The sequence below is a fragment of the Capra hircus genome, chromosome 3, assembly GCF_001704415.2.
Source record: "Capra hircus breed San Clemente chromosome 3, ASM170441v1, whole genome shotgun sequence".
NCBI lineage: Eukaryota > Metazoa > Chordata > Mammalia > Artiodactyla > Bovidae > Capra > Capra hircus.
In genome coordinates, this window is record NC_030810.1 from 108036053 (window position 1) to 108052996 (window position 16944).

Consider the following 16944-nt stretch of genomic DNA (forward strand, 5'->3'; position numbering starts at 1 on the left):
AGTTTTCAACTATTATCTCCCCAAGTATTTTCTCATGGTCTTTATTTTTGTCTTCTTCTTCTGGAACTCCTATTATTCGAATGTTGGAGTGTTTCATATTGTTTTGGAGGTCTCTGAGATTGTCCTCATTTCTTTTAATTCATTTTTCTTTTTTCCTCTCTGATTCATTTATTTCTACCATTCTATCTTCTATTTCACTAATCCTAACTTCTGCCTCCGTTTTTCTACTGTTTGTTGTCTCCAGAGTGTTTCTGACCTCATTTATTGCATTATTCATTATATATTGACTCTTTTTTATTTCTTCTGGGTCCTTGTTAAACCTTTCTTGCATCTTCTCAATCCTTGACTCCAGGCTATTTATCTGTGATTCCATTTTGATTTCAAGATTTTGGATCATTTTCACTATCATCATTTGGAATTCTTTGTCTGGTAGATTCCCTATGTCTTCCTCTTTTGTTTGGTTTGGTAGGCATTTATCATGTTCCTTTACCTGCTGGGTATTATCTGTCTCTTTATCTTGGTTATATTGCTGCGTTTGGGGTGGCCTTTCTGTATTCTGGCAGTTTGCGGAGTTCTCTTTATTATGGAGTTTCCTCACTGTGGGTGGGGTTGTATCAGTGGCTTGTCAAGGTTTCTTGGTTAGGGAAGCTTGTGTCGGAGTTCTGGTGGCTGGAGCTGGCTTTCTTCTCTCTGGAGTGCAATGAAGTGTCTAGGAATGAGTTATGAGATGTCAATGGTTTTGCAGCAACTTTGAGCTGCCTGTATATTGAAGCTGAGGGGTGTGTTCCTGTGTTGCTGGAGAATTTGCATGGTATGTCTTGCTCTGGAACTTGTTGGCCCTTGGGTGGTGCTTGGTTTCAGTGTAGGTATGGAGGCGTTTGATAAACTCCTATCGATTAATGTTCCCTGGAGTCAGGAGTTCTCTGATGTTCTCAGGATTTGAACTTAAGCCTTCTGTTTCTGGTTTTCAGTTTTATTTTTACAGTAGCCTCAAGATTTCTCCATCTACACAGCACCAATGATAAAACATCTAGGTTAGAGATGAAAAGTTTCTCCACATTTAGGGACACCCAGAGAGGTTCCCTGAGTTACATGGAGAAGAGAAGAGGGAAGGGGTAGTTACAGGTGACTGGAGTGAGATGAGGTGGGGTCAGAAGAGGAATGAGCAAGCTAGCCAGTAATCACTTCCTTATGTGCACTCCACTGTCTGGACCACTCAGAGATGTTCACGGAATTATATCGAGAAGATAAGAGGGAGGACGGAGACAGAGGTGGTGAGGAGGATAAAAGAGGGAAATGAAAAGGAGAGACACAGATCCAGTCAGTAGCCAGTTTCCTAAGTGTTCTCCACTGTCTGGAACACACAGAGATTCACAGAGTTGGGTAGAGAAGAGAAGGGGGAGGGAGGAGACAGAGACAACCTGGTTGAGAAAAAGGAGAGTCCAAAGGAGGAGAAAGTGGTCAAGCCAGTAATCTCGCTCTCAAGTAAAAATGGGCACTGAAGATTGGGTTTTAAAGGTACAAAATTGATAACAAATACCAAGAGTAGAGGTTGGATTTTCAAAAATACAATATTAAAGAAAAGAAGAAGAAAGAAAAGGAAAAAGAAAAAAAAACCCAAAGTCACAAGAATTATTAAAAAGAAAAAAACCACCACAACAACTACACACACACACACACACACTACATATATATGGTGTTTGCTTTAGAAATAGGGTCTTTTTTTTTGAAAAGTAATTGTAGGTTATAAAAATAAAAATTAAAGGAGAAATAGAGAACTTGAAAGTTAAAAAATGTTAAAATAAAAGAAAAGAAAAAGAAAAGAAAAAACAAATATCAACAAAAAAAGAATGATCATAAAAATAGTAAAGGTATATCTGGGACTTTCTCTGGTGTTGTTGTGGGCAGTGGGGTCAGTTCATTTTCGGATAGTTCCTTCAACCAGCTTATATTTCTCAAGATCTATAGGCCCCTTCCTTTGTAGTCAGTACTAACGACAGGGTTTTAATCTATTGCACCTGTCACTTCCAAGGCAGTTCCCTCTGTTTTAGCTTCCTCTGTTTGCTGGTCTCTTCAGTGTCTGTTTTCAAGCCCGACATAAGGGGGTGGTGGTGGACACTTTGTTTGTTTGTTTGTTTGTTTTTTTAGGCTCACTTGTTCAGTCAGGCTGTGGGAAGGGAGGGATGCTGCAGACAAATAACACTGACGTGTGCTCCAGGTGTCTCAGCCACTCTGGGCCTGTCCCCGCTCGTGGCGCACTCCGCTCAGGCTCTAGGTTGCTCCACCGGAACCATCTGAGGCTGGCCCTGGGCTGCATGCACCTCCCCAGTCTCAGCTGCTCAGGCTCAGGCACTCAGGTTGTCCTCAGAGGCGCAGACTCGGTTGGGCCTGCGTTTTGTGCCCTTCCCAGGTCTGAGCAGCTCGGGTGTTTGGCGAGCGCAGTCGCTGTGACTTATCGCCTTTCCCGTCCTGCTGCTCAGTTTTCTGGGTGTACAACTGGCGCCCCTTCTCAGGCGGATGGTGACTGTCCAGAGCCCCAAGAAGTCTTAGTTAGCAAAGAAGCTTGACTGCAGTTTGCTAATGTCTCTCTGGGGCTGCGATTGCCCCCTTCTGGCCCTTCATGCTCTGGCTGCCTGTCACCAGAGGGGGATGGTCTGCAGACGGCTAATTCTGTTCCATCCTTTGTTCTGTGCGTGGTCCTGGCGGTGTCTTATGTTAGAGCTTTTCACGTGGTAGCTATCCCACAGTCTGGTTTGCTAGCCCAAGTTAGTTTGCTCTGGTTACGCTTGGGGCATTCCGGCCCAATTGTTAATAAGCGCCCGCACCTCCCTGCCCAGCCCCCACTTGCTAGTGGCGGATGCAGGCATCTGCCCTGCTTCTCCGCTGGGGGAGTTACTGTTGGGCTCGTGATCTGTTGCTTTTAATTATTTATTTATTTTTCCTCCCTGTTATGTTGCCCTCTGTGCTTCCAAGGCTCGCCACAGACTCGGCAGTGAGAGTGTTTCCTGGTGTTTGGAAACTTCTCTCTTTTTAAGACTGCCTTCCCGGGACGGAGCTCCCTCCCTACCTCTTTTGTCTCTTTTCACGTGTTTTATATTTTTTCCTACCTGTTTTTGAAGACAATGATCTGCTTTTCTGGGTGCCTGATGTCCTCTGTCAGCATTAAGAAGTTGTTTTGTGAAGTTTACTCAGCGTTGAAATGTTCTTTTGATGAATTTGAGGGGGAGAAAGTGGTCTCCCCACCCTATTCCTCCGCCATCTTAGGACCTCCCCTGAATATAGAGTTTTAAGCCAGCCTTTTCTCTCTCCTATTTCAAATTTATCAAGAGACTCTTTAGTTGTACTTTGCTTTTTCCATAAGGGTAGTGTCATCTGCACATCTTAGGTTATTGATATTTCTCCTGACAATCTTGATTACAACTTGTGCTTCATCCAGCCTGGCTTTTTGTATGATGTACTTTGCATAGAAGCTAAATAATCAGGTTGAAAACATACAGGCTTGATGTACTCCTTTCCCAGTTTTCACCAGTTTGTTGTTCTATGTCCTTTTTATAACTGTTGCTTCTCGACCTGCATACAGGTTTCTCAAACCATCTCTTGAAGAATTTTCAAAAAATTGTGATCCACACAGTCAAAGGCTTTAGCATAGTCAATGAAGCAGAAAGTGAAAGTCGCTCAGCCGTGTCCGACCCTTTGCCACCCCATGGACTATATAGGCCAAAACACTGGAGAGGGTAGCTTTTGCCTTCTCCGGGTGATCCTCCCAACCCAGGGATCGAACCCAGGTCTCCTGCATTGCAGGTGGATTCTATACCAGCTGAGCTATAAGGGAAACCCTCAATGATGCAGAAGGAAATTCTCACATCCATACTCCATGTGTATGTAGTTTTAATGCTCTTTTTTGTGTGTGTGTGTGTGTGTGTGTGTTCCTTTCCTTTATCTGTGTTCCAGCAGATGTTAACAATTTGATCTCTGGTTCTCCTACCTTTTCTAAATCCAGATTGGACATCTAGAAGTTAACTTTTGGCACATGGTATAAATTACAACATTAAAAACAAAAGTTATAGCAGAGGCTACACAGTTGCTTGAGTTTCCTTTGTTTAGTTTATCAACATGCCCAGAATCCAGAAATGAAAAAATTACAAGCACCAAATCAGTGAGTAATATTTAGTAAGAGTTTATTGTGGATATAAAAACAAGTCACAAATAGGGAGATTCCAAATTAAAAGATTGATGTGAAGTTCAGAGGCATGAAATTACAGAATGACTTACAGAGTAGAAATGAGGAAGTTATTAATTTTTACAATGATTGGTTACTAGAGTAGAAGTTTCTCTTGCCATTTTTAGGTAGTTGACTTCTGTTTCTTTTATGATTGTCAGAGCCATTTATGAAACAAACCTAGGTTGAGTTTCACTTACTTTTGTGAAATAAGTTGGTTTTAGTTTTCTTACATGGCTTAAACGTTTTCTCTGGTGGCTTCCCTTGTGGCTCAGAGGTTAAAGTGTCTGCCTCCAATGCGGAAGACCCAGGTTCGATCCCTGGGTCGGGAACCCCCTGGAGAAGGAAATGGCACCCCACTCCAGTATTTTTGCCTGGAGAATCCCATGGACGGAGGAGCCTGGTGGCTACAGTCCACGGGGTTGCAAAGAGTTGTACACTACTGAGCGACTTCACTTAACTTACTTCACTTTAACGTTTCTGTCCGTCAAGAAATTCTCACATCCATACTCCATGTGTATGTAGTTTTGATACTCTTTAGATACTGTGACCGCCACTCAGACTGTATAGGATTGCTCAGTAGCTGTCCTCAGGCAACCGTTAGATACCAGCTCACATGAACAAGTGCCTTGTACTTCAGTGGAACATCCTCTGGTGTCCTCAGGCTTGCAGAAATATTACTTCTGGACCTGAGGTGTGTGTCTTCCTTGATTTTGGAGTAGACTTTAAGGTACTTGTTGTATTTATTTTTGTAGGGAACTTAAGGGAATTGGAGGTAAATTTTCACCTTTTTATCTCTACCATCTCAGTCTAATTTTCACCAGTAAAGGAAGATCTTGTTTACTGATCCTCTTGATTGGAGTAATTGAGATTTTGAAATAATTTTTTTTCCCCACTCAGGTTTTCCCTTTGGTACCATGGCTTATTGACAGAGGAGCCTTTATAGTATTAGTGTGGAGTAAAGATCAAGTTCTGAATACTATACTTCCTGGACATCATCTTCGTGTCTTAGTGAGTCTGTCAGTACCTTTCGCCAAGAATTAGCCAAGCAGGAGATACTAATGATGAGGATAAAATGGTATAGAGAGCATAGGTTCACTGTTCCAGTATCTGACTCCCTGAAATGGGGGCTGGGGTTCTCAGAATCTCCCTTTCTCCTGTGCATCTCCATTCTCAGAGGAGGTCTCTCTGTGAATGTGCACCAGGGTACTGTGGCCACTCACACGGATCCATTTGGCATTCTCTCCAAGACTATCTGCACTGCCTCTCTGTTACTGCTGCCTCACTGTCAGCGCTATATTTGCTGTATGAGAGAATGAGATAGGTGGACCAACCAAAGGATACTTCTAGATTAAAAGAGACTGGAAGTTCAGCAATTGTTTAGTATTACCCTCTTCTTTAATAGATGTGGAAATAAGGGATTGGGAAGGTGAAATAACTCTTCAGCACCACAAGGGAGATTTTCCAGGGTGGTATGTATAAAGGAGATGAAGACCAAAGAGTGGAAATGAGGTGGAGTGGGAGTTTAGAGCTGTTGGAGGCACAGTTTTTCTGAGATGTGCAATGTGGGTCAAAGATTTGTCAGTTGGGGAAGAGAGGAAGTCAATTTAGAGTACTGAAAAAAAAAATGCTGAAATTAGAGATCAAATACCAGCTCCGAGAGTCAGAAGTTCTAATTCCCAGTGAAATGCTGCTTCTACCGCTTCTGTTATTTGGAGTTATCCTCCCAGGTGGTGACAATGAGGATGGTAAGAATAACTCTGGCTGCTCTCAGCAAAGGTGCAGGGGTTCTGGATAAAAGCATGCCGCATCTACCACAAAGGATCTTGGCTCTGTCTCCAGCCTTCTCCCCTATTCTGGAGGCTGGAGATGGAGCCAGAAGCTTTGGGGGCAGGGGATTGCTTCAAGCTCTGTATTGTTGTTCAGACTTTGGGTTCTTTTTCATTCTATCCTGATGCCACATTTCCCCCTCATTCTTCTTATCTTTCCACCACTACAGTGTTCCAGGGGCCAACCTCCTTCCATCTCAAGCAGATTTCAACCTTTGTAAACAGCACATGGGCTCAAAATCAAGGCTCAGGCTGGTTGGATGACTTGCAGATTCATGGCTGGGAGAGTGACTCAGGCACTGCCATTTTCCTGAAGCCCTGGTCCAAGGGCAACTTTAGCGATGAGGAGATGACTGAGCTGGTGGGCCTCAGGGAAGTGCAAGTCAAAACCACAATATAGTATCATCTCCCTCCATTCAGAATGGCCATCATCAAAGTGTCTCTCCCCAGAGGAGGAAATGGCAATCCATCCCAGTATCATCTCATGGCAGTCAGAATGGCTGCCATCAAAAAGTTTAGAAACAAACGCTGGGGAGGGTGTGGAGAAAAGGGAGCCCTCTACACTGTTGGTGGGAATGTAAACTGGTATATTCACTATGGAGAGCAGTGTGGAGATTCCTTAAGAAACTGGAAATGGAACTGCCATGTGACCTAGCAGTCCTATTGCTGAACATGCATACTGAGGAAACCAGAAATGAAAGGGACACATGTACCCCAGTGTTCACTGCAGAACTGTTTACAGTAGCTAGGATATGGAAGCAACTTAGATGTCTATCAGCGGATGAATGATAAGGAAATTGTGGTACATATACACAATGGAATATTACTCAGTTATAAAAAGTAATGCATTTGAGTCAGTTTTAATGAGGTGGATGAAGCTGGAGCCTGTTATACAGAATGAAGTGAGTCAGAAAAAGAAATAAAAATACTGTATATTAATGCATAATATGGAATTTAGAAAGATGATAATGACAATCCTTTATGTAAGGGACCAAAAGAGTCACCAATGTAAAGAACAGACTTTTGGAATCTGTGGGAGAAGGTGAAGGTGGGACGATTTGGGAGAATAGCACTGAAACATGTATATTGCCATATTTAAAATAGATGACTGATGCAAGTTTGGTGCATGAAGCAGGGCACTCAAAACTAGTGCTCTGGGACAACTCAGAGGGATGGGGTGGTGGGGGGAGGTGGTAAGGGGGTCCAGGATGGGGGGACCCATGTGCCCCCATGGCTGATTCATGTTGGTGTATGGCAAAAACCATTACAATATTGTAAAGTGATTATCTTCCAATAAAATAAATTATTAATTTAAAAAATGTAAGGCAGGTTTGTAATTACACTGGGAAGAAAATAGAAGTTGAAAAACCTGGCATTTCACGGTTGGGAAGAGTTGGCTGTATTGTCCAAATTGGTAGGCAGACCACAGAAGTGAGTAAGTGAAGCATGACAAACGGGCTCCATTGTGAAAACCGTAAAATTCTGAATTATTGTGGCCCGCCCACCTAAGGTCTATCTCCTGATTACTTGATAGAAAAGTAACTTGAACAAGTTGGAAGATGAGATGTTAAAGTGTGAAATTGTGTTGAATAGTAAAAGTGCATGTTAGTATTTTATTAATTAGAGATTAATTTTATTCTAAATTTCTTTTCTATTTTTTTAATTTTTATTTTTACTTTATTTTACTTTACAATACTGTATTGTTTTTGCCATACATTGACATGAATCCACCACGGGTGTACATGCCGTCCCAAACATGAACCCCCCTCCCACCTCCCTCCCCACAACATCCCTCTGGGTCATCCCCTTGCACCAGCCCCAAGCATGCTGTATCCTGCATCGGACATAGACTGGCGATTCGATTCTTACATGATAGTATACATGTTTCAATGCCATTCTCCCAAATCATCCCACCCTCTCCCTCTCCCTCTGAGTCCAAAAGTCCGCTATACACATCTGTATCTTTTTTGCTGTCTTGCATACAGGGTCATCATTGCCATCTTTCTAAATTTCATATATATGTGTTAGTATACTGTATTGGTGTTTTTCTTTCTGGCTTACTTCACTCTGTATAATCAGCTCCAGTTTCATCCATCTCATCAGAACTGATTCAAATGTATTCTTTTTAACAGCTCAGTAATACTCCATTGTGTATATGTACCACAGCTTTCTTATCCATTCGTCTGCTGATGGGCATCTAGGTTGTTTCCATGTCCTGGCTGTTATAAACAGTGCTGCGATGAACATTGGGGTACATGTGTCTCTTTCAATTCTGGTTTCCTCGGTGTGTATGCCCAGCACAAGTGGTGCTGGGAAAACTGGTCAACCACTTGGAAAAGAATGAAACTAGATCACTTTCTAACACCACACATGAAAATAAACTCAAAATGGATTAAAGATCTAAATGTAAGACCAGAAACCATAAAACTCCTAGAGGAGAACATAGGCAAAACTCTCTCCGATACAAACCACAGCAGGATCCTCTATGATCCACCTCCCAGAATTCTGGAAATAAAAGCAAAAATAAACAGATGGGATCTAATTAAAATTAAAAGCTTCTGCACAACAAAGGAAAATATAAGCAAGGTGAAAAGATAGCCTTCTGATTGGGAAAAAATAATAGCAAATGAAACAACTGACAAACAACTAATCTCAAAAATATACAAGCAACTTATGCAACTCAATTCCAGAAAAATAAATGACCCAATCAAAAAATAGGCCAAAGAACTAAATAGACATTTCTCCAAAGAAGACATATGGCTGGCTAACAAACACATGAAAAGATGCTCAACATGACTCATTATTAGAGAAATGCAAATCAAAACCACAATGAGGTACCACTTCACACCAGTCAGAATGTCTGTGATCCAAAAATCTGCAAGCAATAAATGCTGGAGAGGGTGTGGAGAAAAGGGAACCCTCCTACACTGTTGGTGGGAATGCAAACTAGTACAACCACTATGGAGAACAGTGTGGAGATTCCTTAAAAAATTGCAAATAGAACTGCCATATGACCCAGCAATCCTGCTGTTGGATATACACACTGAGGAAACCAGAATTGAAAGAGACACATGTACCCCAATGTTCATCGCAGCACTGTTTATAATAGCCAGGGCATGGAATTTTTTAATATATAAATTTATTTATTTTAATTGGAGGTTAATTACTTTACAATATTGTATTGGTTTTGCCATATATCAACATGAATCCACCACAGGTATACACGTGTTCCCCTTCCTGAACCCCTCTCCCTCCTCCCTCCCTGTACCCCCCCTCTGGGTCGTCCCAGTGCACCAGCCCCAAGCATCCAGTATCATGCATTGAACCTGGACTGGCAATTCGTTTCATATATATGGTATGTATAAGATTTTTTATTTTTTTAAAGGAAATCCAGGCATGTGACCAGATGGCTGTAGTCAGCTTTGTAAATGAGAGAAGATTTAATGCATCATTGCATCATCACATTTATAAATATTTATGCTTATTATTTATAGTCATTTAATTATGTATTCTTTAGTTATTGATTATTTTAATTGTTTGTGGTGAATCAAAAAAATCTTTTTCATATTCTCACATGTAATAGGAAGCTTAACTGATCAAGTCAACAGCAAGCTTCAAGTTTATAGGAAATATACTAGTGCTGCAAAGAATTAAATAGAATTTGTGAGTGCAGGGATTTACAATTCTGGGAAACATAGTAAAGAGAATTTTTTCTTAAAAGATCCCTGGCCAAAGCTGCACACAAAAACATGTTTCATCATAGGCAGGAGAAAAAGAATAGGAGGAATTTGAGCAAGAATGAAGGAAAAACCAATGTACATCATGTTTCTAGGAAGTTAGTATTAGCCATTCTTGCTTTGAAATCTACTTTCTGTATGACTCTAGTTTGGTATCCAGAAACATTCTTTGGTCAGTCTGATAATTGTTGTGGTCTATAAGTTTCAGAAGTGACTGATTTATGCTTTGTTCAATTTTCTGTGGTGATTCATACATTCAGTGCCTCAGTGTTTAATATGGAACTTAGAGATGGACCATCTTCACTCATACCTTTCTACTTTTTGCTTTTCTGGATTTTTAAACAGTGGTCACTAAAGATTAGTTTTTGCAGTCTTATTACCATGCATTGTTTGTGCATAGGTGGGCGCACATCTTTTTCTACATGAAAAAAAAAAAAAGCTCATGTAGAAGTTCATACATGATTTTAAAATGATACATATAGAAGGATTAACAGATTTAAAGTTATTTATTTGTAAATAAGACAGACCAAAAGGAAGCATATAAGCTAAGATTTTAATTGAGGAAGCTATAGGAACATGGTCAATAAAAATTTAACCATAGAAAAGTGAAAAAAACAAACAAACAAACAACAAACAAAAAATAGATAAAGGTGGCACAACACTTAAGGAACACACTGCTTGAGAAAATTAATAAAAACATTGTAACCTGTCTCAGAGCTAATGAAAAGAGTAATAAGTTTTAGAAAAGTAGACATATTACTGCATATACAGAAGTTAAAATAAGAAAATGCTGTGTATTTTATATCAACGTATTTGTTATAGATAAAATTGTATTTTTAGAAACTCCCAGTAAGGGAAGAAAATATGAACATATAAGTAACTGTTAAGGAAAATAAACAAGCAGTTAACGTTTTTACTAGTTGTGCAGATCCTAAATCCAGACTGCAGGGAATGTCAGGTAATTGTACTTCATGCACATTGTTCTAGGTAGAGAAAAAGATGGAAAATGATAGCAACTGATTTTAGGAGGCAATATTTTCATTATATCAAAGCCAGCAAGATTTTTTTCCAGGGGGAAAAAAAAAACAAATATTAAACTAGTAGCTAATAGCAAATCTCACTTATGCACATTTATTTAGAAACTATCTCTATATAGACTTAAATAAAACACTTGCAAACAGAAACCAGCACTACGTGAAGTGGCATTAATCCAGCAAATGGAAAAATTATTTACCAATAAAAAATCGCTTGATAGAATCCCTTTCTCTAAAAAATTGAGGAAATATAACCATATAATCATCTCCAAAGTTATAGAAAAAGCATTTGATACCTTTAAATGTCCATTCTGATAAAACATTACTAACTCAGAACAAAAGGAAACTTCCACTGTATTGTCAAATGTAGCTATTAATACACATAGCCTACATGAGGTAAATTCAATTGTGAATGTTTAAAAGCATTCCAGTGAAAATCAAATACAAGTTGTCTGCCTGCTTTAATCTTCACCATTCAATAGAATATTAAGAGTCCTAGTTAATACAGCAAGGTAAGGAAAATAAGGAGGGATTCAAAGAGAAATTAAACAAAAAGTATTAATTCTTCTCGTTCAAGATGATGGAGTAGACGAACATGTACTCATCTCCTCCTGCAAGAGCACCAAAATCACAACTAGCTGTTGAACAACCAAAGACAAAGAAGAAGCCACAGTGAGATGGTAGAATGGGCACAATCACAATAAAATCAAATCCCATATCCAATGGGTGGGTGACCCACAAGCTGGAGAACAATAATACCAAAGAAGTTCTCCCACAGTTGTGAAGGTTCAGATCCCCATGTCAGGCTTCCCAGCCTGAGGACCCAATAAGGGGACTGGGAAACCCCAGGGAATCTGACCTTGAAGCACAGCAGAATTTGATCATAAGACTTCCATAGGACTGCAGGAAACAGACTTCAGGCTTGGAGGGCACAAACGAAACCTTGTGTGCACCAAGTCTCAGAGGAAAGAAGCCTTGACTTCACAGGAAACTGGAGCAAAATTACCTGCTAGTATTGGAGGGCCTCCTATGGAAGTGTGGGTTAGCAGGGGCACACTACAGAGACAGGGGAACTGGCAGCAGCTGTCTGGGAAGGTCTCTTTTGCCATAAACACTCTTGGAGGTCACCATTAACCTGACCATAGAGCCTGTAGACTGAGCTCTCAGTCACCTCAAGGGGGAAAAAATAATCAAGGAAGGAGTGCAACCACACTCATCAGCAGATAATTGGATTAAAGCTTTACTGAGCAAGATCCTTCCCATCAGAGCAAGACCCAGTGTTTCTCACCACCAGTCCCTCCCATCAAGAAGCTTGCATAAGCCTCTTAGCCTCCTCCATCAGAGGGCAGACAGAAGAAGCATAAATAACCACAATCCCACAGCAACTAAAACAAACCACATTACAGAAAGTTAATCAGCATGAAAAAGCAGGAAGTTACATCCTAGGTGAAGGGACAAGATAAAACTATAGAAAAACAACTAAATGAAGCAGAGATAGGCAATCTTCCAGAAAAAAAGAATTCAGAATAATTATCAGTTCAGTCTGACTCTTTGCCACCCCATGTGCTGCAGTGCACCATGCTTTCCTGTCCATCACCAACTCCTGGAGTTAACGAAAAATCATGTTCATTGTATCAGTGATGCCATCCAAACATCTCACCCTCTGCTGCCTTCTTCTCCTTTTCTTTTCAATCTTTACCAGCATCAGGGTCTTTTTCACTGAGTTGCTTTTTCTAATCTGGTGGCCAAAGTACTGGAGTTTCAGCTTCAAAATCAGTCCTTCCAGTGAATGTTACTGTTGTTGTTCTTTAGGATTGACTGGTTGGATCTCCTTGAAGTCCAAGGGACTCTCAAGAGTCTTCCCCAACACCACAGTTCAAAAGCGTCGACTCTTCCGCACTCAGCTTTCTTTATAGTCCAACTCTCTCATCCATACATGATCACTGGAAAAACCATAGTTTTGACTAGACAGACCTTTGTTGGTAAAGTAATGTCTCTACTTTTTAGTATGCTGTCTAGATTGGTCATAGCTTTTCTTTCAAGGAACAAGCGTCTTTTAATTTCATGGCTGCAGTCACCATCTGCAGTGATTTTGGAGTCCAGAAAAATAAAGTCAGTCACTGTTTCCACTGTTTCCTCATCTATTTGCCATGAAGTGATGGGACCAGATGCCATGATATTAGTTTTAAGCCAAATTTTTCACTCTACTCTTTCAGTTACATCAAGAGACTCTAGTTTTTCTTCACCTTCTACCACTAAGGGTGGTGTCATCTGCTTATCTGAGGGTATTGATATTTCTCCCAGCAATCTTGAATGCAGCTTGTGCTTCATTCAGTCTGGCATTTCTCATGATGTACTCTGCATTTAAGTTAAATAAGCAGGGTGACAATATACAGCCTTGATGGACTCCTTTCCCAATATGGAACCAGCCATGTGTTCCATGTCCAGTTCTAACTGTTGCTTCTTGACCTGCATACAGATTTCTCAGGAGGAAGGTCGGGTGGTCTGGTACTCCCATCTCTTTCAGAATTTTCCAGTTTGTTGTGATCCATACAGTCAAAGGCTTTGGCATAGTCAATAAAGCAACTCTCGGGACTCTCTTGCTTTTTCAATGATCCAGCAGATGTTGGCAATTTGATCTCTGGTTCCTCTGCCTTTTCTGAAACCAGCTTGAACATCTGGAAGTTCACAGTTCCCGTACTGTTGAAACCTGGCTTGGAGAATTTTGAGCATTACTTTAGTAGTGTGTGAGATGAGCACAATTTTGCGGTAGTCTGAACATTCTTTGGCATTACATTTCTTTGGTGTTGGAATGAAAACTGACCTTTTCCAGTCCTGTGGTCATGCTGAATTTTCCAAATTTGCTGGCATATTGAGTGCAACACTTTCACAGCATCATCTTTTAGGATTTGAAATAGCTCAACTGGAATTCCATCACCTCCACTAGCTTTGTTTGCAGTGATGTTTCCTAAGGCCCACATGACTTCTCATTCCAGGATGTCTGGCTCTAGATGAGTGATCACACCATCATGATTATTTGGGTCGTGAAGATCTGTTTTGAATCATTCCGTGTATTGTTGCCAGCTCTTCTTAATATCTTCTGCTTCTCTTAGGTCTGTACTATTTCTGTCCTTTATCGAGCCCATCTTTGCATGAAATATTCCCTTGTTATCTCTAATTTTATTGAAGAGATGTCTAATCTTTTCCATTCTATTGTTTTCCTCTATTTCTTTTCTTTTTTTTTCCTCTAAGTCTACTTTAAAAAAAAAATTATTTCTACTTTATTTTGCTTTACAATACTGTATTGGTTTTGCCACACATTAACATGAATCCACCACGGGTGTACATGAGTTCCCAATCCTGAACCCCCCTCCCACCTTCCACCCCATATCATCTCTCTGGATCTTCCCTGTGCACTAGCCCCAAGCATCCTGTATCCTGCATCAACCATAGACTGGCGATTCTTTTCTTACATGATAGTATACATGTTTCAATGCCATTCTCCCAAATCATCCCACTTTCTTCCTCTCCCTCAGAGTCCAAAAGTCCGTTTTATACATCTGTGTCTCTTTTACTGTTTCGCATAACCATGGGCCATAAATCTCACCTTGATAAATTCAAAAAAATTAAAATCATTCCAAGCCACTTTTCTAACCATAATGCAGTAAGATTAGGTCTCAATTATAAGAGAAAACTATTACGAATTCCAACATATGGAGACTGAACAACACGCTTCTGAATAACCAAAAAATCACAGAAGGAATCAAAAAGGAAATAAAATAGCCATAGAAACAAATGAAAATGAAAAACAACAACACAAACCCCTGTGGGACACTATAAAAGCAGTGCTAAGAGGAAAGTTCATAGCAATACAGGCATACCTCAAGAAACAAGAAAAAAGTTAAATAAATAACCTAACTGTACAACTAAAGCAACTAGAAAAGGAAGAAATGGAGAACCCTAGAGTTAGTAGAAGGAAAGAAATCTTAAAAATTAGGGTAGAGATAAATGCAAAAGAAACAAAAGGGACCATAGCAAACATCAACAAACCAAAAGATGGTTCTTTGAAAGGATAAATAAAATAGAGAAACCATTAGCCAGACTCATCAAGAAACAAAGGGAGAAAAATAAAATCAATAAAATTACAAATGAAAATGAAGAGATCACAAAACACAACACAGAAATACAAAGGATCATAAGAGACTACTATCAGCTATTATATCCTAATAAAATGGACAACGTGGCAGAAATGGACAAATTCTTAGAAAAGTATAACTTTCCAAAACTGAACCAGGAAGAAATAGAAGATCTTAACAGACCCATCACAAGCACGGAAATTGAAACTGTAATCAGAAATCTTCCAGCAAACAAAAGCCCAGGTCCAGACGGCTTCACAGCTGAATTCTACCAAAAATTTTGAGAAGAGCTAACACCTATCCTACTCAAACTCTTCCAGAAAATTGCAGAGGAAGCTCAACTTCCAAACTCATTCTATGAGGCCACCATCACCCTAATACCAAAACCTGACAAAGATGCCACAAAAAAAGAAAACTACAGGCCAATATCACTGATGAACATAGATGCACAAATCCTCAACAAAATTCTAGCAATCAGAATCCAACAAGACATTAAAAAGATCATACACCATGACCGAGTGGGCTTTATCCCAGGTATCCAAGGATTCTTCAATATCCACAAATCCATCAATGTAATTCACCACATTAACAAATTGAAAAATAAAAGCCATATGATAATCTCAATAGATGTAGAGTAGGCCTTTGACAAAATTCAACATCCATTTATGATAAAAAACTCTCCAGAAAGCAGGAATAGAAGGAACATACCTCAAAATAATAAAAGCTATATATGACAAACCCACAGCAAACATTATCCTTAATGGTGAAAAATTGAAAGCATTTCCCCTAAAGTCAGGAACAAGACAAGGGTGCCCACTTTCACTGCTACTATTCAACATAGTTCTGGAAGTTTTGGCCACAGCAATCAGAGCAGAAAAAGAAATAAAAGGAATCCAAACTGGAAAAGAGAAGTAAAACTCTCACTGTTTGCAGATGACATGATCCTCCACATAGAAAACCCTAAAGACTCCACCAGAAAATTACTAGAGCTAATCAATGAATGAAGTTGCAGGATATAAAATCAACACACAGATATCTCTTGCATTTCTATACACTAATAATGAGAAAATAGAAAGAGAAATTAAGGAAACAATTCCATTCACCATTGCAATGAAAAGAATAAAATACTTAGGAATATATCTACCTTAAAAAACTAAAGACCTATATATAGAAAACTATAAAATGCTGATGAAAGAAATCAAAGAGGACACTAATAGATGGAGAAATACACCATGTTCATGGATCAGAAGAATCAATATAGTGAAAATGAGCATACTACCCAAAACAATCTACAAATTCAATGCAATCCCTATCAAGCAACCAGCGGTATTTTTCACAGAGCTAGAACAAATAATTTCACAATTTGTATGGAAATACAAAAAACCTCGAATAGCCAAAGCAATCTTGAGAAAGAAGAATGGAACTGGAGGAATCAACTTGCCGGACTTCAGGCTCTACTACAAAGCCACAGTCATCAAGACAGTATGGTACTGGCACAAAGACAGAAATCTAGATCAATGGAACAAAATAGAAAGCCCAGAGATAAATCCACAAACTAATTGGCACCTTATCTTAGACAAAGGAGACAAGAATATACAATGGATTAAAGACAATCTCTTTAACAAGTGGTGCTGGGAAAACTGGTCAACCACTTGTAAGAAATGAAACTAGATCACTTTCTAATACTATTCACAAAAATAAACTCAAAATGGATTAAAGATTTAAACGTAAGTCCAGAAACTATAAAACTCCTAGAGGAAAACATAGGCAAAACACTCTCGGACATAAATCACAGCAGGATCCTCTATTTCTTTTCATTGGTCACTGAGGAAGTCTTTCTTACCTCTCCTTGATGTTCTTTGGAACTCTGCATTCAAATGGGTATATCTTTCCTTTTCTTCTTTTTCCTTGGCTTCTCTTCTTTTCATAGCTGTTTGTAAGGCCTTCTCAGACAAACATTTTGTCTTTTTGCATTTCTTTTTCTTCGGG

General features: G+C 39.6%; 1 protein-coding gene and 1 non-coding gene across 2 annotated transcripts in view; both read left to right on the forward strand.

The window, feature by feature from the left end:
• LOC102168221 (T-cell surface glycoprotein CD1b-2-like) overlaps positions 1-16944 on the forward strand; it is a 64083-nt gene that overhangs the window by 11393 nt on the left and 35746 nt on the right. The window lies entirely within an intron of this gene.
• TRNAW-CCA lies at positions 4480-4551 on the forward strand. Its single transcript has one exon. It is a non-coding gene; the product is annotated as a tRNA-Trp (tRNA).